Source organism: Meriones unguiculatus, chromosome 3, assembly GCF_030254825.1.
Source record: "Meriones unguiculatus strain TT.TT164.6M chromosome 3, Bangor_MerUng_6.1, whole genome shotgun sequence".
In the NCBI taxonomy this organism is placed as follows: Eukaryota; Metazoa; Chordata; class Mammalia; order Rodentia; family Muridae; genus Meriones; species Meriones unguiculatus.
The window spans coordinates 6,399,129-6,423,038 of record NC_083351.1 but is presented as its reverse complement, the minus strand read 5'-3'; the positions used below and the strand labels follow the sequence as shown (position 1 = coordinate 6,423,038).

The following is a 23,910-nucleotide window of genomic DNA, read 5'->3' as shown; positions in this document are numbered from 1 at the left end:
CCAATGAGCCATCTACTCAGACCCCCCTCGTGTGTGTGTGTGTGTGTGTGTGTGTGTGTGTGTGTAACAACTTTGTAGAGTGGATAACTTTGTAGGGTTGAGGATATCAAACTCAGGTTAGGGGCCTGCGTGGCAAGTACTTTTACCCACTGTGTTGCATCAATGGTCTTTGTTAGTGTTTTTGAAACAGAAGCTCATGCACATGGCCCAGGCTGTCCTGCAGCTCCATATGTAACTATGAGGTCTAGTCTTGCTCCAAACTCATTGCAATCTAGACTTTATCTGCCTCCTGAGATTACAGGTGTGAGCCACTATGCTCAGCTTTGTTTGCTATATTATTTGTTAGTTAATAATTGTTACATTTAAATTTTTTGTTTGTTTGTTTGTTTTTCAAGACAGGGTTTCTTTGTGTTGTCTTGGCTGTCCTGGAACTAGCTCTTTAGAACAGGCTGGTCTTGAACTCACAGAGATCCACCTGCCTCTGCTGGCATTAAAGGCAGCATCACTGCCTGGTACATTTAGATGTTTTGAAAAATAGTTTACCCCCTCCTTTTGTGGTTCTGGGACCAACTTCACTGCCTTGTGCATGCTAGGCAAGCATGCCCCTCCAGAGGCATGTGTCTGTGTCCTTGCTACTGTCTTGTGGCTGTGATGAAAATATATGACAACGAAAAAAAAAAAAAACTTACAGAAGGGCTTATTTCATTGTGCAATTTGACAGCCCGTCATGACAGGGGGGCCTGGCAGTTGGAAATGGAAATGGCATATGGAAAATTTGCACTTACACATCCTATTCTTCTGCACTGCATCCATCTTTAGCCCTTCAATGTATCTTTAGAACAACATACTCCATACTTGTATATCATGCAGTTTTGAATGGTTTGTTTAAACATTAATATTTATATATAGAAAAACAGGTTTTTGTGTCAGTGTGTTCACTGGGAAACTTGAAGGACCCATGGGTAAGCTGTATTGGCAAATATTTATTGAACTTTTGCTCCAGGCACAGTAGCCGTCTGGGTGCTATTGGGGATACAGTCATGAATAAGGCATATTTCTGGCCTTTGAGGATTCATAATCTCATAAGAACCGTGTCACTCAGTCATGACTAAGGTGCCGCTTGTGGAATGAAGAGCAAAGAGTAATCTGGGCATTTCAGAATATAAGCAAAGTGTTTGCTGTGAGAGTCGGGAGGTTGGTAGTTGAATCTGCAGCACCCACATAAAAGCTTGTAATCAAAGAGCTGAGTAGGCAGAGCCCTGGGGCTTGCCAGTCTACACTTAATTAATTTTTTAAAAAAATATTTTAAACAAGCGTTCTGCATGGATGGATAATGCGGCTCCCAGAAGCCATAGGTCTTTAACAAAAACCCGAGAGTCAGGCAGGTATGGGGTCTCTCTGTGAGCTGTTGGTCAGGGATCCACGGAGGCCCAGAACAGTGAGGTGCCATTGCGTTGCGTTGCTCTCGATCACCCACCCCCTGCCTTGCTGAGAACACCACACACAGGCTAATCAAACTGGAACCGAATTAGCAGCCTTCTCCCTTCTGGCTAGCACCGTATCACAGCGTGCTCTACGTGCTGTGGGTTAGAACTCTCAGCAAGAGGCTGGAGAGGTGGCTCAGTGGTCAAGAGCACCAGCTGCTCGTCTAGAGGACGAATTCACAGCACCCACTTGGCAGCTCACAACTGTGTATAACTCCAGTTCCAGGGGATCCCACATCCTCATACAGACATGCATGCATGAGGGCAAAACACCAATGCACATGAAATAAAAATAAATCATTAAAAAATAAAAAATGATCATGAAGTAACACCAAGTAAGTGCTCCTCAGCTGCAGGATCAATGAGGTGGAGAAGAATAGTGGAAGACACCAGACTTTGACTTTTAACCCCCACACACGTGCACACCCAAACAATATCCACACATCTAATTGTTGGGTAGCAGTTTCCTCCAGGATTAAAACCTCTGTCTTTGAAAGAAGCTCCCTAAGACGGGCTGCTAAGCCAGGCACCGTGGTGCACACCTGTAATCTCCCACTCTCTAGGAGGCAGAGGCAGGGGGATCTCTGTGAGTTCAAGGCCAGGCTGCCTTACCAAGTGAGTCAAGGACTGCCAAGGCTAACAGAGAAACTCTGTCTCGAAAAACAAGCAAAAGACAGCATGTTAAAGGGAAGTTGAAGCATGTATATTTTAAGGATAGGTGAAACATTTCCTCCTACAGCTAAACAATTCAATGGCTTCAGGAAGTTCCTAAAATTGACCAGATTCACTAGACCCCTCCTCCCTTCCCCAGCATGTATAGGCAGTAAGGCCTGCTGAGCTGCCTAGAAGAGGCATGGGCCAAGTGAACCGCAAGGAAAGAACCTTCTCCAACCTGTCCGGCGGCATGTAGACTGTGCAGTGCTGCTGCAGTGGGCTTTGGCGACACAGCTGTCTGTAAGTCTGTTGTAACTTCACACGCACTCCTGTAAGTTACCCTAATAAAATGCATTGGTTTACCACGTCCTAGGTGAGTAGATGTTTGTTCAGGCCTCCCCAGAAATTGTGTCCTACAACAATAATATGCAGAAGTTTGCTCTATGTTTACAGTTTTAATTTTTATCTTTAAAATTTTTATTTTAAGGTATGGAATGCTTCGCAGAGCTGTGTGTCACCCTTGTGCAGGGGCCATGCTGATCTCTGTATTGTTTTTATTTTAGTGTATGTGTTGCCAGAACAAGCACCATTTCCATTATTTAAATTTATTTAATTAATTAACTGATATGTGTGTACGCCTCTTGTATATCGTGTAGGTGCCTCTGAACACTGGAAGAGAGTGTTAAATCCTCCAGAACTGGACTCCAGTCGTTTGTGAGTTAGCTGATGTGGGTCCTTGGAAGCAAACCCAGGACCTCTGCTAGAGCATCTAGTGCTCTTAACCCACGATCTGTCTTTTCTATACCTTTTTTTTAGTGTTTTTAATTTTATTTTTTAAATTATGTATATGTGTCTCTCAGAGGGCAGTTTTGTACATGTCAATGCCATGCTCACAGAGGGCAGAAGAGTGCAAAGGACCCTGAAGCCGGACATAAAGTGCTTCGTGAGCCGTTTGACAAGGACACTAGAAACCAAACGTGGGTCCTCTGCAAGAGCAATATATAATCTTAACCGCCAAGTGCTCTCTGCAGCCCCCAGTTTACCCCCCTCTCTAAGGGGAGCGGGTGAGTGTACAGGAGAGTGTGGAATAAAGAGCAGAAGACACTGAAAGGTGGAGAAGTTCTAAGGAAGGCTGCTGAACTGAGAGTTGTTTCAACATTGGAAACAAGGGCCTGGAGAGAGCAATGAGGCAGCTGTTAGGGGCACTCGCTGCTTTTGTACAGGACCAAAGTTCAGTTCCCAGTCCCACATGGCTGCTCACAACCGTCTGTGACTCATTTCAGAGAATCCAATGCCAAGACATCAGACATATATGTGATCACATACATACATGCAGGCACACACACACTTAAATATTTCAAAAAAAAATATTGGAAATGAGACCACACTTTAAACATCCATGACCCTTTAAAAGGATGTCCGATACTAAAAGCAATCTGTATTTTGCCAAAAATGTACAATGTAACTTCCACTTTTTCCAGATAGAGCAAAACTGTCTACAGGAACATTTTAATCACAGAGGCCCTGGGCACTGTGAGCTTCATAGAGCCCAGGCTAGGCCCTAACTGTTTCAAGGTATCAGGCCCCTAAATAGTCTGCAGCCTCTTCCATTTCGGATTCTTTCCAAGGTTCTGGGGCAACTGGCCTCAGTGAAAAGTCTACCCTATATGAACCCTCACTCCAGCAAAGCCTGCTCCTCTCCTAGGCTCTTAGTACCAACTCAGCCACTACCCGCCCACTGCGAGACCCCGCCCCCGAGCCGCTGGTTCCCGCCCTCAGCCCAAGATGCCCAATGAGTTGTCTTCCTTAAAGTGAGCCTCAGGGCTCCGCCCTCCGGCAAGCATCCCCGCCCCAAAGGCGGTGTTGACCAATACACGGCCCTCTCTTTCCCACGGGGGTCCACCCCTTCAGGCCCCGCCCCCTCCTGGGTGCCGCCTCCTGGGGCGTGGCCGTCGCCGCGCCTCCGCCGGGCGCGCGGAGCCCGATGCCGCCCCCTCCGCCGGTCCCTCCTCCGGCGGCCTGGCGCCGCCTCCCTCCCCGCCGCGGTGACTCACGGAGAGGCGGAGGCTGAGGCGGCCGCTCCTGCTGCTGCTGCCGCCGCCGCGGGCTGCTGCTCCGGCTGAGCGCGCCCCGGAACAGGCCGCCGCGCTCCGGACCCGCAGCCCCCGGCGCCGCGCGCTTGGGTGGCCCAGGTAAGCGTGAGGCAGGGCCGCGACCGCAGCACCGGGCGGGCGCGGCGCGGGGACGCGGGGAGCCGCCGGCCCTTTGTCTCCCGGGGAGGGGCCGCGGAAGGCACCTTCGACCCCGCCGGGACCCACTGGGCCGGACCCGCTAGCTTGGCGCCCTGGGCCTGGACTCGCCGTCCCCACCACACCCGGCGCTGCTACCCCCACGCCGGAGACCATCCTGCTGCCTTCCTCCCTTTCTCTTGGGGGTCTCCTCCACAGGTGTCCCAGTTGCTCACCCCTCCGGGCCCGCGTGCCTGACATCGCCTGCCCACCCTCCTGGTCCCATTGCCCTGTCTCTTCCTCACCTCACCTGCACCCCTTTCCCAGCATCCTGACTCTCCTTGTTTCCCCCTACTAGATGCTGCCAAGGTCTGTCCGGCAGCCCAGCCGCCCTTCCTCCCTCTCTAGTTTGAATGCTCTGTCCACTCCCTCAATTCCACCTCTCCCTGGTGTTTTTGGAAGGTACATATGAGAGACACACGTCTCACCTTCGCAGGGGACTTGTGAAAGTGAACCTGCAAATTAACCACTTGGACCTGCAAACTGCGAGTATCCCCTCGTTTCTCGACACCCCTATATCAACGCTGCACTTCCCTTTTCTTGAGGCAGGAGCTCTGGGCACCCTATCTCGCCATGCCCTGAAGCCTTTGCTTGCTCCTGTATGTGGGAACTTATCTGAGCAGTAACTGTCTGGTTAGCTCATGGGAAGGCCTAGGGGAACCCTGTTGGGCACAAATCAGGAGTGTTATGAATAGTGAGATGTGTGGCTTGCAGCACTTTCTATCTGAGGGTCTATGAGCTAACTGTGACCTAGCTGTTAATTATTTTGTCTCCTGTCACAGATCTTAAGGAAGTGTGCCTAGATAAGTGCTGGGTAAACTGAGGCACAGAGTATGTTGGTATGGGATCTGGAGGCAGGTCAGTTTTTCTTGAGGTTTATTTCTCAAGTACCTTGGCTTCTGGCTCCCGGCTGTAACCGCTGGGCTCTTGTTCCTGGCTGGAAACCCTGTGATAACTGATCTCTTCTGCCATTAAAGTGTCCGGAGATGCCAACACTTCCTTGGATTCAAAGCAGGACTTTGAATCACAAATAAAGGTGCCAACTGTTAAGTGCCAGTGTGTCATTCATGGCTTCCTGGTAGAGTCAGCGTGGTCCATGTAGACAGAAATCACTCCTAGGACACAGAGATTCATTCATGCCTTCCGGGCCCGGGGCTTACACAATCTTTGCCTTCTGGGAGATGACAATCCAAGAAGGAAAGAGGGCAAATAAGAAAGGTAAGTGGATAAAGAATAAATAAATAAGTGGATAAGAATTGTTAAGTGCTGTGAAGGGTCCAGAAGACTAAGTGTTGGTAGCCTGATGTGATGGCCCAGTATTTGGGAGGCGGAGGCAAGAAAGAAGAGTTCCAGGTCAGCATGGAGTTCTCTCGAAGAAAGAGGGAGAGTTTGTAGGTTTAAAGAATATATTTTGTTGTTATGATACATTATCCAAAAGAGTTAGAAGCCATTAGAGTGAATTAAGCAGAAAGGTGTTAAGATACGGTGTAAGTGTTAAAACACTGTACTAGCAGCCATAAGGAGACAGCAGCGTGGAGGCAGAGGCAAAGGTTCTAGCTGACTGTTGAAATTGCCCAGCTAGAGATTGTGGTTTTGGATCTGGGTGATGTAGGCAGAAGGAACCGGATGCAGAGAGCTGGGACGCCAAACTCTGAGGGGCAGCACCTGGAAGTTCCATGTGGAGAAGAGAACCTCTCCATCTGACTTTGCTCAAGTCCAGCGCAGCAGATCTTGTTCAGGATCTGTTGTGAGTCGGGTCCTGGGTCAGACTGGGACACAGATGTGACGAGACTCCTGTGTTTGAGTTTGCAGTTTGATGGGCTCGTGGCTTAACTCCAAGCAGTTAAGCCATATTAGCACGCTCCATATTACAAACAATGTAATCATAGAGTAGGCCACCCCCTCTGACGGAGGAGAGTTTGTGGGCTTGTAACTCAGAGTTGGAGGAGGGAGAAGGCACTGGGCTTCACTCCCACATCCAGCTGCACGCGTAAATGGAAGCATTAGTGCCTTCCCTCTATTGTGAGTTGTTGCACAAAGACGCAGAAGGGGTTAAGAATGTAGCTCAGTTATAGGAAAAGTGTGGTTTGGTGCCCAGTACCCCCAAATTAAGAAAACGGATAGATACTCTCATACTTTTAATTCCAGAATTTGGGAGGTACAGATGGTCAGATTTATGTGAGTTTAAGGCCAGCCTGGTCTATATAATGAGTTCAGACCAGCCAGGAGCTACATAAAGAGGCTGTTATAAAAAAAATACATAAATTTTAAAAATTAAAATTAAAAAAGAGGGGAGGGGAGAAAGAAACGGAAAAGAAGGAAGTTAGGATGGTCTCATTACAGGGTAGAGAACACCTGCGTGGCCATGAGCTTGAGCTATTAAATAGAATTAAACGATCTCTCTGCTGCTCTAAATCTGTGATGTCGGAGAGGCCTTTGGAGGTCACAAATGTGGGCAATGGGGACCTAGGGCTGGCTAGCTCCTTTAAAGTCCCATAGCAGGTTGTTCCTCTCCTGAGTGCCTGGCCTGTTCTCTACTTCAGCTCTGTGTATTTGCACGTCTCTGGGCTGTCAGGCAGAGTCTCCACTGAAATGGTCTTCATCTTTCACGGTGTTTGAGGTCGGTGACCTGCACAAAGTGTGAAGGTTGCCAGGCGGGCAGTCCTACCCCTGCCCTTGTTTTTTTTCACCAGACTACGCTGCCTTGTGGACCCCTTCGTCAGAGCGAGCTGGTGGCAACCCAGCAGGCTGCCCTGACCGTGTTCACTGGCCAGGGCAGCTTTTCCCAATGGGGCTGTTCTGTGTCCAGCCCTGCCCCCAGAGAACAGCTGCGAGGGTGCCGACCACGGGGTTATTTAACACTCAGCAAATAGGAAGTGTAAGCTCTTAATTAGAGCACGGACTTTATACCGGGCCTCTGGGCTTGGAGCTTGGTTCTGCCATCATAGGCTATGTGAGCTTCAGAGTCATTAACCTGCCCGTGTGTCAGCTTTCCCATTTGTAAAAAAGCGTCAGTAGAGTTGCTGAATGGATTAAATTAAGCAATACCTATTCCGTGCTCAGAGTAGTACCTTGTGCTCAGTATGTGCTTTGTTGAACTGCTAGTTATTACTTAAAAGGTTTTAAATAACCTTTTTAAAAGGTTAGTGCTGGGAAATGGCTCAGGCGAGAGTAAGGACGGGAGTGCAGATTCCCACATAAACTCTGGGTGGGTGTGCTGGCCTGCTAGTAACTCTAGACTCAGAAGATAGATGGGAGACTTAGAGCAAGCTGGCCTGCAAGAGCCATAGGAGGCTCTGGGCTCCACCGAGGGACCCTGCCTCAATGACTAGGTAGAAGAGCAATCAAAGATAGTTCCCGACATTAACTTTGGGCTACCACATGCATGTGTGTACATGTATAACCCTCCAAACATGCAAAATGTGGACATATATGTATACCACATACATTGCAATAAAAAAAGAAAATCAGAGAGAGAGAGAGAGAGAGAGAGAGAGTGAGTGTCTGTGTGTGTGTACACCACTTGGGAATTGGTTCACTTCTTCCTCTTTTATGTGGGGTCTGGAATTGAACTCAGGTCACCTGTCACCAGCTTGCTAGGCAAATGCTTCAACCTACTGAGCCATCTCATCGGCCCTGTTATTTCATGTTTCTTTCTCTATCTGTCCATCTCTTACTTCCTGTCAGAATTCAAGCTTTTTGAGAGCAGACAGTTTGTCTTTGTCTATTATTAGAGACCAGTTCAGGTACTTAGTTATTAATTATTTAATTGGAGCTGGGCGTGGTGGTACATGCTCTTAATCCCAGCACTAGGGAGGCAGAGGCAGAAGGATCTCTGTGATTTTGAGCCTGGTCTACATAGTGAGTTCCAGGCCAACCAACTCCCTTCTCTCTGTCTCCCTTTCTCTTCCTCCTCCTCACTATTATTATTACTATTACAATCATCACTGTTCTGCAGTACTGGAGTCTAGCCCAGGGTCTTCCACGTATGAGGCAAGTGCTCTAGCCTTGAGCTACACTCCCAGCCCTGAGCTGCTGATATATCATTGTTGAATAGGTAGCTTTCCTGATTCCTAAACTCCTACCAAGGTTCTGCAGGAGTCAGGCACCTCTGAGCACCTGCTGTCCGGTCGCTTGATTAGAGCACAGTGATGTCTAGAAAGCTCGAGTCGTCTTTGCTCTGGATGGATGGAATTGGAAACTTCTCGGTGCAGTCAGAAAAGTGGGCAGAGGCACTGCTCACTGGGAACCAGCGTTGCCTCCGGCCTGATGCAGTAGCCAGCTCCCGTCCTCCCTCAGGCATGCCATTGGATGCCACATGTTCGCCAACCTTGAGAAACCGAAGCACTTAGCAGGGATCAAATTGGTCTCTCTTTCATAAGCCACACTCAGGGTCCTGAGGCATTCTGTTAGCAGGGTCTGAGACACCAATTAGTTACATGTTGTCTGTGCTCTCTAAGAACAAAGCCCAGAGTGAGTGTAGCCTCTAACTCATGTAGCAGGGTTTCTTATTAGGAGAGTGATGTGTGCTCCTTTAGAGAGAGGGAGAGTGAGCAGCAATGACTTTCGGTGACCATGGTCTCATTTGAGCCTCATCGTAGTCTTGGAGATGTATGGAGTAATTACTATCCGGTACCTAGAAACTAAGGCCTGCAAAGGCTATTGAACTTGTTTGAGGTTCAGCTTGTCAGGGACAAAGAATTGGCTCCCTTGCTGTGGTGAAGGTTTGAATCCTAGGCCCTTTCCTCATCTTTTCTGACCTTCCTTTACCTCACCTCACGTTTCCTAATGGTAAATGAGGATAACGATACATGGGCTTGAACTAGGTTTACGGGAGAGGACTGGGCACCAGCTGCTGATGTACTCAGTTTTTAAAGGCCTATTAGGCTCAGAAGGAGAGGACAGTGTCCCTAGAGAGCAGGCTACCTTGTGGTCAGTATAGCTGGACTAAAACATTGTCCTCCTGAAATTCCTGAAGGGTGGAGGGGTCATGAATGAGTCTACTTTTTATTATTTTGTTTTTGTTTTTTGAGACAGGGTTTCTCTGTGTAGCCTTGGCTGTCCTGGAACTTGCTATGTAGACTAGGCTGGCCTCACAGAGATCCACCTGCCTGTGCCTCCTGAGTGCTGGGATTACAGGTGTGGGCCACCACTAACAAGAGAGTTTGTTAATTGTGTCCTGTGTAGGCCTCCATAAGCAGGTGTGTAAACTGTATGTCATACATGATAGAATGGTGCTAATATCAGAGTCCTGTGTGGAGTGGAGGAAGTTGGGTTGTAGTCTTGTTTTGATGCCATTTGTCATTCAAGCCAAGAACAGAGGCCAAGAAGTGATTGTGTCCTATTTGTGCTTCTTTCTTTCCTCCTTTCTTCTGATGAGTCGTTAATTCAGTTAGCGAATAGTTGGGGGCTGAGAATATAGGTCAGCAGTGTAGTGCTCCCCAGCTCATAGGCACTAGGACTGTTGTGGTAGGTAGAGCAAAAAGATCACTAGGAGGCCAACGATCTAGTGGAGTCACGTGAGTCAAAAGTGTGTTTACAAGAGTGTTTCGAACTCTCAGGAACAGACTCTGACAGAGTTTTCAGATGTGCACAAAGCCCTGGTGCTGCATCACTGGGAAGCAGAGCAAGGGGAAGAGTAAGAGCCCAGATCACCTGCGTCTCTGTGATCACCCAGATCTCTGTGTCACCTGGCAGACGCCACACTCAGTGTGGGCATTGCTGACCACAAGGATCACCTTGGAAGCCAGGGTTAGTAAGAACTTTTTTCCATGGTGGGCATGCTTGTGCACTCCAGTGACCCCAGTACTCAAGAGGCAGAGGTGGGAGGAATAAGGCCAGCCTTGGCTACATAGCTAGCTATAGGCCAGCCTGAGCTACATGGCACTGCCAGGAAGGAAGGAAGTCGCTTCCTTTGTCCACTCCTTGAGGCTTCCTCATGTTGAAGGTTCCCCACTCCCCTCCAACTGGTGCATTTTTTTCTTCCCCTTGAGACAAAGTCTCAGTATGCAGCGCTGGCTGCCCTGGATCTCAGTGTGAAGGCTAGGCTGGCCTCAAACTCAGATGCACGTACCTCTGCCTCTCAAGTGCTGAGACTGAAAGTGTATGTCATCATGCCATGGCCACCGGTGTCTGTAAGTAACAGTTGCTGTGCCTTGATTCTCTAGGAGCCTCTTCCTACCAGACAGGTTCCTTTGCTGCCAACCTGAGAAACAGGCCCACAGTGGTGGGGGTGCTGTGAGGGCCTTTGCTGTGCCCACAGAGTCCCTCAAGCCTGTGCATGTGGAAACCATGTCTTTATTACCCTGTTGCAGGCCAGTATGTGCTGAATGGGGTGGGGGCACAATTTGGGGGTTCACAGCTGATTTCTTCACCAAGTCTGCCCAACACCAGGACTGTCCATCTCCTCAGAGACCAAGGTCAGGGAGGCCCAAGAAGCTATGTGAAAGCACACAATGTTCCTTCCCTCCTGCTTGCCAGGGTTGAGAGAGCAAAGCAGCGGCGACTTCCCACACTTGGAGGGAGAGGAAAACGGGAGTGGCAAAGCTGCCTGCCACTGTGTGCTGCGGGCTGGGGCCGGGGCAGGCTCTGTCTGATCAGATGGGGGCGCAGCAAGGGCGGCGGGTCACACGCTGCACCTGTACTTCTTCAAGCAAGGTTGGAGCCTGTGGCGATGCTGTGGCGGCGGGGAGAGTGTGACCCACTTCTGCCTCCTCTCCTGTGTGGGGGGCCGGGCAAGAGGCTTTGAGACAGGCTCCAATTAAGCTTTTCTCAGGCCTGCATATCTCCTGAGTGTCCAACCATACATTTCCTGCCACTGGAACCCCGTAGTCCTTGTCCCTGAACTGAACAAGCAAATGAGCTTACCGCCTGTTATTCTGCAACCTTGGACTCAGCCAGCGGGGTTTCCTGTGGAGATCAGGGTCCCTCATGGATCAAACACCTCTCACTGTGTGGTCCCACCCCTGTTCTTCCTGCTAAATCATGAGGCCAATAGTGGGCCTGTTTCCAAGGCAATGGTTTAGCCCTGCCTATACCTAGGTCTCACAGCCTGCTGCCTTAAGCAGTCCAGCTTCCCAGAGACCATGCCAGGCTTCTCCCCAGCTCTACCCCCACCCCCGCCACTGCAGGGCTGTGAAATAAGACCCACTTCTAGTTTCTACCAGATGACAAATATTTTAATGCCCTGTCACTCCTTAAATGTCTCCTGTGTGTGTGTGTGGTGTATGTGTGTGTGTGTGTATGTGTGTGGTGTGTGTATATAGTGTGTGTGTGTATTCGGGAGCTGCTGATGTAAACACATGAAGATATAAATGAATTTTTAGGGGATAATTTGGGGATTTATGGCTGATAAGGTCTAGTAAGTCTGTCCTCTGATTGATGCCATTTTGTTTATCAAGGTGACCACTTAAGGTGGGGACTGCAAAACTCAGCAGCCGTGGCGAGGCTGTGACCCTTTCCCTAACTTGACTTGTAGACTGGAAGCAGGGACTCCTCATCCTGTATGTTATGTGGATGACAGTGCTTGTAACCTTAGGACCATGGTCTCCTCTGGCTGGTCACTGGGGTTGCAGGAAGAGGGGTGATGGTGACTTCTGGGAGGACATTGTGGGGCTTTCTGGCTGTGAAACATCCACCCAGGCCCCCTCCCCTTAGTCTGCTGGAGCTTGTGACAGAACTCAATGGGATGCCATGCAGAGCCTGGGGGGTGCTGCCACTGCCACTGAGAGCCCTCAGGCTGTTCGCTCTCCTTGCATTTTGGGTAGTGGCCAGTCACCCTCACTCTATTTCTGCTGAGACCTCTCAGTACAGTGGTGGAGAGTGTCAGGCACTGCCCTGGACTCTGTGTCATTCCTTTTTCTTTCTTTTTTTTTTAAAGATTTATTTATTTTTTAAAATTCTATGTGCCTGAGTATTTTTCCCCCACGTATGCACGAATGTGTACTGTGTGTGTGCCTGGTGCCCAAGAAGGCCAGAGCAAGGCGTTGGAGCCTCTGGAACTGGACTTATGGGTGGTTTTGCGTTGCAGTGTGGGAGCTGGGCATCTATGGCGTAACCAGTGCTCTTAACTGCTGAGCCATCAGTGGGAGGGCAGGTCCCGCTGGCCTTCTGTAGACATGGGCTTCTAAAGACTTAAGGCTTTTGTTATGAAACGTGACAGTCTTTGGGTGAGTCATTTGAATTTAAAAACAGGAGTATTTGCCAGTGGGACATTCACTGGCTAGTTTTGCCAGGAACTTCCGCTGCCTTTTTGAGGCTTGGTGGTTTTGGGAATGAAGGATATCATTACATGTGGGTGGTATGGATTTAGCTCCTGAGCTGGATTACCAGGGTGGCCAGTCCTGAGTATATATACCTACACTTATTGGCAGTGAGGACAGTCCCTTGGAAGCCTATCCCAGTCCCCAAGGCTCTCAATCTCATTTCTGATCACTTTCCTGAACTTGATTTCCTTTGGAATCCCTGGCTGTAAACCCGCACCCATCCCCATTCCCACTACAGCATGAGCTAGCTCCTTGGAGCATGCGCTGACTGTCCCTCACCTGAGCCACAGCCAGCACTGTTCTTGCCTTCAGAAGACACGAGGCTTGTGATTCCTCAGTGTGCCTCTTGATACATTTCCCCAGTTAATGGATGGAACACCTGGGAGACCCTGAGGGCGTCTCTGTTGAAAACATTTTGCATTTTGATTATCAGCTACTCAGCCAGCTGGGGAGGAAGGAAGCAAGTCCTCAGCAGCCCTGGAAGGGGAGGGCTCCTCCTTCCTTGGATTCTGTCCTGTTCTGAGGTAGCTGGAGATGGAGGAAAGGGCAGGTTGCCGACTGTGACGCAGCAGGAGCTGCTACCCAAAGGCCTTCTGCAGTGTTACTAGGTATGCTGTAACTTAATAATCTTTGCACAAATTAACACATTCCTGTGTGCTGAGATGAGAGCCTACTGGAAAGAGGCAGTGGCCTACAACTTTCTTCAGAATGGGAGCTTGGCCCAGGAGGCCGCCCCTTGAGTTCTAAGCTGGGTGTGAATCCAGAATTGTCATCCCCAAAGCTGAGCAGAGAGATGGGATGGCTCACAGGCTGGACCTGCTGCCTCTGGGGACACAAGTGATGATAATGAGCTCTCCTGTCACAGGACCCCACTGATATAATGGTCTAGTCCTCCATGGTAGAAGGCTGGAGGCTCCCTGGCTCCTGGGAGGTGGCTTGGGAGACCAAGCAGAAGACCTCTGGAGGGAGATGATTGTGTTCGTTTATGTATTTATTTGTTTGTTTGTTTGTTTTTATTATTTGTGTGTAAGTTCATGTCTGTGCACCATGTGCTTGCCTGGTGCTCTCAGAGGCCAGAAGAGGGTATCAGATCCCCTAAATTGAAGTTAGAGATGGAAACGAGCCACCATGTGAGTTCTGGGAATTGAACCCAGATCTTAGTACTTTTAAGCACTGAGCCAGGAAGATGATTTTTTGTTTTTGTTTTGTTTTTGTTTTTTGTTTTTCAAGACAGGGTTTCTCTGTGTAGCATTGGCTGTTCTGGACTCACTTTGTGGACCAGGCTGGCCTTGAACTCAGAGATCTGCTTGCCTCTTCCTCCCTGAGTGCTGGGATCACAGGCGTGCGCCACCACGCCCAGCTATGGAAGATGATCTTGAAGCAGTAGGCTGGCCTGGATGGCCTGGGGAGAGCCTGCCAGGCCTGCTTTGGAGATGGGCTTGGCCCATGATAATCAAGGGCACTGCGCAGGTCTGTGGCTCAGTGAAGAGGCCTTGTGCAGTTCATGAAGAAACTGGAATAGCTTGCCCAGACAAGTGTGCACCGCTGTCTTAGCTCCCCTTCCCCTTTAAAACAATTTCCTATTTCTCAGTTCAACTAGAATAGTAAAATGTGGTCACAAGAAGTTGACATATCTGCAGACACTGGAGTCGATGGAGCTCCCATGGGTTCACATTTCCACTCTGGCCTCCTTCTGTGGAAGAGACCCAAGCTCTGTGAACTTCCTGACTAGGCTTCTTCCTTAGGATTAGTGAGCCTGAAATTGGCCCTAAATTTTACCAACAAAAAAATAAAACACAAACAGTTTTCTTCAGGTAGCTGAGGCCTAGGGCATCTGTGGTGTTTGTAGGTCATAGAAGAAAGGGGTCCTTGTGTTAGCCAGTCTTGGGGCAGAGGGTTTCTTCTGATGCCCTTGCTTAGGATGCTCCCTGCCAGGACCAGCCCTGGTAGAAGACCTTCTGAGTTGGGGTGTGAGAGGTGCTTGCGGTCTCTCAGGAGCTGAGGCGCTCACTCATAAATGCACTGTCGCCCAGACCCCGCATTGCCCGCCCCCCTGGGACTTGACAGAGGCTGACAGTCCTGGGACAGGCTGGATTAGAGGAGGATCTAAAGCCGGATCCTGTAGGCGGGCTGGTTCCTGACTTCAGGTCTTAGACCATGACTTGGCCAGGTTCCAGTGTGCCAGCTGTTCTCTGGGGGGAGAAAAAGGAACTGTGCCTTTCTTCCCTCATCTCTGTCTCCTGTGCAGAATTAAAACCTCTCTGGTTCTGGTTCAGAACTACGGAGCCTAAGAGCACAGCTCTTGGGAGAAGCAGAGAAGCTTCCTCAGCTTAACACCCTCTTCCTGTGTGCTTTGTCTTCTGCTGACATGCCAGGGGTTGCTTCTTGCTGTGAGCAGTGACGCTTACTCACCTAAGGGCTGCAAGAGACCAAACAGCACACTCAAGGGGACATTTTCATCCAGTCGGGCCAACCAGAGCTAAGCAGGTGCTTACTGTCAATCCAGTTAGGGTTAGCCATGGTGGGGTGGGGTGGGGGGTGGGGCAGAGGCAGACAGATCTCTGAGTTCGAGGTTAGCCTGGTCTACAAAGTGAGTCCAGGACAGATAGGGCTATTACACAGAGAGATCCTGTCTCGAAAAGAAAAAATGGTCCTGCATGGTGGTTGGCACCTGTCCTGCATGGTGTTTGGTAGCCAACCTGGGCTACATGAGATCATGTCTATGAAACAAACAAAACTCTATGATGCAGAAGCAATTGAATCTCTGAGTTTAAGGCAAGCCTGGTCTACACAGAGAGTCCCAGGCCAGGCAGAGCTATATAGTGAGACCGTATCTTTTTATTTTTTGGTTTTTCACGACAGGGCTTCTCTGTGTGGCTGTGACTGTCCTGGAATTAATTTTCTAGACCAGGCTGGTCTTGAACTCACAGAGATCCACCTGCTCTGCCTTCTCCTGAGTGCTGGGATTATAGGCGTGTGCCACCACTACCTGGTGTGAGACCTTATTTAAAAAAAAAAAAAAATGGGGCTAGAGAGCTGGATCCTTGGGTGAAAACCACTGACTGTTGTAGAGGATGCAGGGCAATTTCCAGCACCCACACGGTAGCTCACAACTGCTTGTAACTCTACTTCTAGGGGATCTGATGCCCTCTTCTGGTCTCACTTGGCACCATACGTACGTGTGGTGCACAGATACGCAGGCAAAACACCCATGCACACAAAAACCTCTCCAGAGAGGAAACCTGGGAAAGCAAAGGTTTTCTGTTAGGAGGTTTATCCTGTTTAACGAACGGGTCTGTTAGAATGCATTCTGGGACAATGCTGCAACAGGGCCGCCGAACAGCCTCAAACCACCTTCTGCTCGCCCTCAGCCATGCTTCAGGTGCGACAACCTGAGTAGAAAGAGGTGCAGGAAGATGTGTTGACACACACCGACAAGGCAGAAAACAGTCAGCAGGGTTGGGTGACATGGATGAGGGTGGGGGGTGTTTCAGGCTGAGGCAATGGCAGATGCAAAGGCCCAAGGTATGTAGAGCAGGGTGTGGTTGGCAACAGTGATGTGGCCATCGGACAGTTTTTCTTGGCCTTGATTCCTGGCTCTGATGTAGTACGGTTGTGTCTGGTATCCTTAGGGGCATCTGTGGCACTAAAATCTGCAGATGCTCTAGTCCCTTGAGTAAAATGATAGTGTTTTCATATCGCTTATGTACATCTTCCAATATCCTTTTTTTTTTTTTGAGACAGAATTCTTATAACTCAGGGTGCCTTCAAACTCCCTAAGTACCTGATGATGATCTTGAACTTGTGCTCCAGCTGACTAAACCTCCTAAGTTCTGGGAATATAAGTGTATACACTACACTTAGTTATATGTGATGTAGGGGTTCCAACCCAGATCTTCCTGTAGGCTAGGTAAGCACTCTGAGCTACACCCCAGGCCTTCCAGTGCACGCTGCTTTTCTGATTTACTTATTTATTTGCTGAACATGGTGTCACATTCCAGCACTTGGGAGGAAGAAGGAGATGGATCTCAGAATTTGAGGCCTAATTGGTTTATATAGCAAGACCATGCCTCAAAAACATATAAAATGTGTGTGAACCATCTCACATATGTGGAGGTCAGAGGATGACTTGCAGGAGTTGCTTCTCTTTTTCCTCGATGTTGGCACTGGGAATGGGACTCAGGTCATTGGGTTTGGTAGCAAACACCCTTATCTCCTGAGCTGTCTCAGTGGCCTCCTTTATTGTACTCTAAAGCCACCACTCTTAACACCTAACGCCGTGAGAAGTCTATGTAAATGGTTCTTCTGTGAGAAGTCTATGTAAATGGTTCTTCTGTGTTGTTTCAGAAGTACTGGCGTGAAGGAAAAGTCTGTACATGCTCAGTAAGAAAACGGTTCTTTTCCTCCAAACATCCTTAACCTAGTTGCTTGAATCTGGACCTGGATCACATGGACACAAAGGGCTAACTGTAGCAACCTCCAAGCTGAAATAATAAAAAATATCTTCTGGGGATGGAGAGAAGGCTCAGTGGTTAGGTTGCTCTTCCGGAAGATCTGGGTTCAATTCCTAGCACCCATGTGGTATCTCACATCTGTCTGTAAGTGCAGTTCCAGGGGATCCCGCACCCTCACACAGACATACATGCAGGCAAAACACCAATGCACATAAAATTAAGTAAGTAAATAAATAACTTATTTTAAAATGCCTTCCGTCAGCTGGATGTTGTGGGACATGCCTTTAATCACAGCATTTGGGAGGCAAAGGCAGGTAGCTCATCAGTTAAAAGTCATTGCTGCTGTTGCAGAGAACCCAAGTCTGATCATTCAGGTCAGGCGGCTCACAACCACCTCTCACTCCAGCTCCAGGGGATCGGATACCTTCTTCTGGCCTCTGCAGGCATCTTCATGAACGTGCTTAAACCTGCACATAGACACATCAATAAAAATAAAAATACACCCCCCCCCCTTTAATGTTGGGGCTGGAAAGATGGCTGAATGGTTAAGACTGCTGCTTTTGCAGACGACCTGAGTTCAGTTCCGAGTACCCGTACGTACCATGTGGCTCACAATCATCTGAAACTCCAGCTCCAGGGGGACTGATGCCTCTAGTTTCCTTGGGCACTGTGCTCACATGCACATAACCATACACAGCACCCACAATTAAAATTAAAAACAATTTTTTGTTGTTGTTTTTTTGAGACGGTGTTTCTTTGGGTAGCTGTCCTGGACTCACTTTGTAGACCAGGCTAGCCTCGAACTTACAGAGATCTGCCTGCCTCTGTCTTCCTGAATGCTGGAATCAAAGGTGTGTGACACCTCACCTGGCTAAAATAAAAATTAAAAATTTGGAAAACAAAGTTCCTGGCTGGAAACAGTGGTACACACCTTTAATCCCAGCACTCAGGAGACAGAGGGGATGGATCTGTGTGATTTCAAGCCTGGTGTACAAATTAAGTTCCAGACCAGGCAGCCAGGGCTACATAGAGATACCCTATCTACAAATAGTCTTATAGAGGCTGGAGATTGTATGTAGTTCAGAGCTAGAGCACTTGCTTGCCTCTGCTCCAGGGCAATTTAAAAAAATGTCTGCAGGCATTGCCAAGTATCCCCTTGGAAGTGAAACTGCCTCCAATGAGAGCCACGCTGTAGAAGGGACAGAGGGGTGTAATGGTGAACTTGACCCCGGGATCTGACCCGCTACCCTGCTGCTGGCGGAATGAAAGGGGCCTTTTGCTTCCTTTGTAGCCTCCTGGCCTGGGAAAGCTGCCTCCAGGTGGATCCTGGAGCCCTTTTGTTTTTGTGATGGTGGCCTCTGGGGCTTGCTGTGAGCCAGGGTCACTACAGAGAGTCACGTCTCCTGGGCCTTAGGGACTTCCCTGCTCCTCCTCCTGCTGTGACTGTGGAGGTTTCGTTGGTGACTCTGCTCCGCCTGTGATGGGTCGGGTGCTGGCTTAGGTTTCAGTATGTCAGAACCTCATGAGGGGCTCTCGTGGATCATCTGAACGCGGTGCAGCTGAGAGCGGCAGGCAGGCAGCTTGAGGTAGGAAGGGTACGTGTGCGAAATTAGAGTCACTCCTGTACCAGAGACCTGTGGCCAGAGAGAGCGGTTCACCCCGCCTAGGTCTCACAGCTGTCTCCTCCTGAAGCCTCGCAAGCTGGGACCAAGTGGACAGTTAGGATGAGACCGAAGCCAAGAGCTGTGGATTGCAGTATGTACCCTTTGCTAGATTCACCAAATTTTCTTCCTAAAACATTGTTACTGTTGGTGTGTGTGAACGCATGTGGGCACATGTGCCGCGTGGCATGTGTGGAGGTCAGCAGACAAAAGTAGTCTTTTCTTCCACTGTGGGTTCTGGGCTCAAACTCAGACGGTCAGGCTTACATGGCGAGTGCCTCTGTGCTCAGTTCACCAATTTTTGCTGTATGTTCCTTCATCCTGTCTCTCGACACACATCCACACACAGACACTGTGTGTGTGTGTGTGTGTTTATGCACGTGTGTGCCTATGTTCATGTCCACAGAGGTCTCTGAGTGTTGGACTCTACTACTCTCCATTTTATTCCCTTGAGACAAGGTCTCTCCCCAAGCCTGAAGCTCACCATCTTGGCTAAACTGGCTGGTCGGTGAGCTCCCAGGTCCATCTGTCCCCACCCACAGTTGCTGGGGTTACAGACACACATCACCTCATGTCTCCTTTTTTTCTTTTTTTTAACTAGGTGCTCAGAATGTTAGCTCAGGTCCTCTTGCTTGGGCAGCAGGTGCTCTTAGCCCCGAACCGTCTTCTCAGCCCAAAACGATGAAGAGTTAACTACAACTCTGGAGCTTGTGCCTCTGAGAAACCAGTGATGAGTCTGGAGCTACGGCTCAGAGCTTAAGAGCACTGGCTGCTCTCTCAGAGGCCCCAGGTTTGGCTCTCAGACCCCACATGTTGGCTCACAGCTGTCTGTGACCCCTGTGTCAGGGATCTGAGCTGTGGAGATACCGCACGCACGTGGTGCCCAGCCGTAGACGCTTGAAAAACACCATCCACATGGAGCTGGAAACCAGAAACAACCCCACAGGAGACTTCCTGAGGAAACCACAGTGTCATCATTACACTCATCGTGTCTGACACGGACACAGTATTCCTGTGTATTACATGATCTCCAGCTGCCCAATAGTGTTCCTGATAGCTCTGCCCTCTGCTCATAGGGTGCAGCTCAGAGCAGGGACTCAAAGCCAGGCTCTGTCTTGGAGTCCCTTCATAGCCTTGGGCAGATTGCTTTGCTTCCCCGAGCCTCAGTGGCCTCATCTGTAAAATGGAAATAATTCCTACCTTGCAGGCTTGTGAGGTCTAAATTTAAATATGACAATGGATAGAACATGGCTGGTTCCATACCCGGCAATTGGGAAATGCCACAGCAGCAATCATAATTATCATTGTTCTGCAGCATGGCCTGGCTTCACACAGCAGGAAGGAACTGGGACAGCTTTGAATTTGGATTGGCATCCTTGGGACAAATTCTTAATCCCAAGCTCACCCCCCAAGAATGGCACTACACCCTGAAAACTGGGTGACTCACCTGAGCTGTCATCAGGAGCCAAGTTGTTACAGCTTAATGACTGAGAATGGAGCAGATGGAATTTTTCTGTGGTGCCCTTGTTTATTATGTCCCTGGAGGACCTGAGGTGCCACCCTGTGTGGGATTCCAGCAAAAGCTATGCCTCAGGCCTGCCTCCCAATTTTACTGATTTACTGGAGGGCAACAGAGAAGCCCAGATAACCTGGGGTCAAGTCTTGATTCAGGCTGGAAAAGCTGTGCAGTCACCTGCCAATGAAGCCTACAGAGTTGGTGGGGAATGGCTCCTTTGCAGAGCTGGGGAAGAGCATGAGTGGTGTCTGTCTGTCCTCATCACAAGCTGATCAGTCTGTTTCTCAATGCCTGCCACAGAGAGATGGCAGCGATTATTCAGTCAGTGCCTTGCCCTCTTCTTCCAGCTAACTCCTGCTCATCCTTCAGGGCCCAGGTACAGCGACTTCTCCCAGAGCTAGTCCCTGTGCTTTTATACACACGCACACGTGTGCGCATGTACACGCACACACGTGCTCTGCTACTCCCTGCTTTGAGTTAAGGCCCTGGGTCTTTCCTTCTCTTGTCTCTGAGCGTCTGGAGGGCAGGAGGCAGTACATGGCACAGTCTGTAATCTTCAGTTAGCAATCTAGAAATGTTTGTGTTTGAACCTATCTTTGTGGCCCATCAAAATATCGTATTTGTGCTAGTGGCTGTGTGTAATGTCATTTCCTCAGGCATTTGGTTGTCTCTGGCTGAGAGGACCCTGTCTTAGTGGCCCCTTTCTGAACCTCCACAGCCTGAGCCTAGAACAGAGCATTGTGTGTGGAGTACAGCCTGATCTCAGGAATCCTCTTGAGTCTAGGTAGTGGTCTGTGCAAGACTGTGGACCTTGGCAGTTTGGGAGGCCTCCTTTCATTATGAGGCCCAATGTTGGACTCTCTATTTTTAAATTATTACAGATTTCAAGATGGAGCTGCAGGGTGTAGCTCAGTGGCAGGGTGTGGGTTTGGCATGCATGGGGCCCTGGTTTCGATCCCAGCACAATCAATCGATCAATAGGTGATTCATAGACAAGAAAACCATAAAGAGCTATAGAGCATGTGACAGCATCTTAGTGCTATGCGCCTGTGTTCCCAATGCTTGTAGGCAGTCAGACTAAGAGTTGAAGGCCAGCCTGGGCTGTCTAAGAACCTGCCTCTTAGAAGAAGAAGAAAGCCTAGCTTGCTGATGTCACCTTTATCCCAGCACTTGGGAGGCAGAGGCAGGGGGATCTCTGAGTTCGAGGCCAGCCTGATCTACATAGTGAGTTCGAGGACAGCCAGGGCTACACAGAGAAACCCTGTCTTGAAAACCAAAACAACAACAACAAAGGAGGGTAAGGAGGGTGTAGCTTGATAGAGTGCTTGCCTAGCATACATGAAGCTCTGGGTTCAGTCCCAGCACTGAAAAGAAAAGAAAAAGCAGGCGTGGTAGTGCATGCCTATAACCCTATCACTGGGGAGGTAGAAAGGTGTTCAAGGTCATTGTCTGGTACATAGTGAGTTTGAGGCTTCAGGCCATATGATAGCCTATAAACAAACAAACAAACAGGAGAAAGAAAATTCGAGACTCTCAGAACAGTGGCAGCAGAACAGTAAGGCCCAGCGCAAGAAGCCACCGTCATGCCGCGTTTACCCAGTGAGGCACACAGCTCAGGCTCCTTGACATGCTGTGGAATGAAGACATGGGATGGTGACCAGCCTTGGGTTACACTGTTGGCCAGTGACAGCTGGCTGGGAATAGACGCCAGCTCCTGGAGCATGGAAGTATCTGATGCACAGGACCATTGCATCAGAGCCTTAGTTTCTTTCTATGTAGACTGGGACCGCTGGCCTGAGTTTTAAAATGGCAACTAGGATAGCTGGCTGGGAAGGCCTGTGCTGTGCTGGCCTTCTGATGCCTTCACTTGAAGCCACAAAGTTCCCTTCTCCTCCTTAGAAGGTCCTGAGCCCCTTGGAAAGGAGGGACAATTAGTGGTCACGATAGTAGAAGAAATAAAAGCCCCTCAGAAGTAGGAGGAGGTTTTCTTTTCATCTCTTTTTGAAGGAATGCGAGGACTTGGGTGGGAAGTTCCCCAGGGTTCCTTGGTATTTCAGTGCTTTGATATCTGGAGGAAGAAGAGAGCAATTAATTGCTATAAATGGCCTCTTCCTATAGGGCTGCCCTGATGGTGGGTGGGGGTGTCAGGCAGGGTGCTGGCATGATCCTCCCAGCCATCCTCTAGATGGAGGGACCCATCCAGCGGTGCCTGACTTGGAGAGGCTGTTGGAGTACCACTTTGTGGGGCTGGGAAGATGGTGCAATGGGTAAAAGCAGGTGTAGTGTAGACATGAGGATCTGAGTTCAATTTCCCAGCACCATGGTAAAAAAAAAAAAAGGCATGGCCACATGTGCTCATTGTGGGGTGGGGCAGACAGAGATGGGCTGGTCCTAAGAACCTATCAGCCAGCTGGCCTAGCCAAAATGGTGAGCTTCAGGATCAGTGAGAGACATTTGACTCAAAGGAATGAGGCTAAGGGTGAGGGAGGGAGACACCCTACACCCTCCTGTGACCTCCACCTGCATGTTCAAGTGCCCTGTGTGCGCGCGTAGATCTCTGTGTAGAAGCGTGCCTTCCTCACTTCCTCAGCTTCTTGACAGCTTTGTCTTCAGAAAGCTGCTAGGGAGATGTTCCCAGGCTCAGAACACATTGCCCTCAGACTTGGCAGGGATGAGCAGGGTTGAGCCTGGCTGGGACACAGAGGCTCATCAGCTGGGTGTGGCCTGGAGGTCTCCACAGTAGGCCACACCCCCACCAGGTTGGCCAGTGCGATGAAGTTGCTGGGGAAAGGCCAGAGAAGCCATGTTCTTTGGTTCTTGGAGGAGGTGTTGGAGTAGGCCAGCCTCAGTTGTGACTCCTGCGTGTGTGACATGTGTCTGCTCCGTGGAAAGCGGCAGGTGTCAACTATGCGCACAGATACACACAGCTGGAGCACACAGGAGGCAGATGGGGACCTGGCCTTGTTGACTGAGGTGATTGGTGGGTGGGAGGTCATCTCATGCAGAGGCAGGGACTTCCCCATCGTGTCACACTGAGTCATTCTGGTCCCATGTCTCTAGACAGGGTGGCCACCCAGGGGAAGAGGGTGTGTTGTCTGGAGCAGGCAGACCTGCCTCAGCCGGAGCTGAGAGGCCAGGTGCACACTCAGCACCCTGTCTTGGAGGTGCTGGAGCAGACTCCTGGGCTTGCCTGACACACAGGTATTTCTGGACTGAAACAGAGCCCATGGCCACAGGCTCTGTGCCAGCGGTTGTGTTCCCTCAGCACGGGGGCGTGTGCGCCAGGTCCCACTGCAGCAGCCACTAGGCCCTTCTGGCTCCTCCCATGACCATGTTCTGTGTTTCCACAGGGTGGCACCTTCCTATTTCTTCTCAGCCACAGCCCTCCCCTTAGAGTTGAGCATCTATTTGCCTGAAGTTAATTTCCAGAAGCAGGTAAGGACCTGAGGGAAGGCTCTGTCGTGTGACCATGGGACAGTGCTGGGGGGAAAGGGGAGCTCAAGACCAGACTCAGGATTCATACCCCAGAGACACCTGACTGCCTTTCTCGTGGCCCCACATGATGCGTGTTTCTTGGGGGGGGGGTCCT

General features: G+C 49.7%; 1 protein-coding gene and 1 non-coding gene across 3 annotated transcripts in view; one reads left to right on the top strand and one right to left on the bottom strand.

Moving 5' to 3' along the window:
* Positions 1 to 2,621: 2,621 nt before the first annotated feature.
* On the bottom strand, positions 2,622 to 2,725 carry LOC132653265 (U6 spliceosomal RNA). Its single transcript, XR_009591046.1, has one exon. It is a non-coding gene; the product is annotated as a U6 spliceosomal RNA (small nuclear RNA).
* A 1,409-nt stretch (positions 2,726 to 4,134) lies between these two features.
* Ctnnbip1 (catenin beta interacting protein 1) overlaps positions 4,135 to 23,910 on the top strand; it is a 49,047-nt gene continuing 29,271 nt past the window's right edge. Inside the window, exons 1-2 of one of the 2 annotated variants that reach the window (XM_021636212.2) lie at positions 4,135 to 4,330; positions 23,672 to 23,756. The gene's annotated coding sequence lies outside the window, so the exon portion shown is untranslated. The remainder of the gene's footprint in view (positions 4,331 to 23,671; positions 23,757 to 23,910) is intronic. The other variant, XM_021636216.2, reaches the window with a different exon arrangement.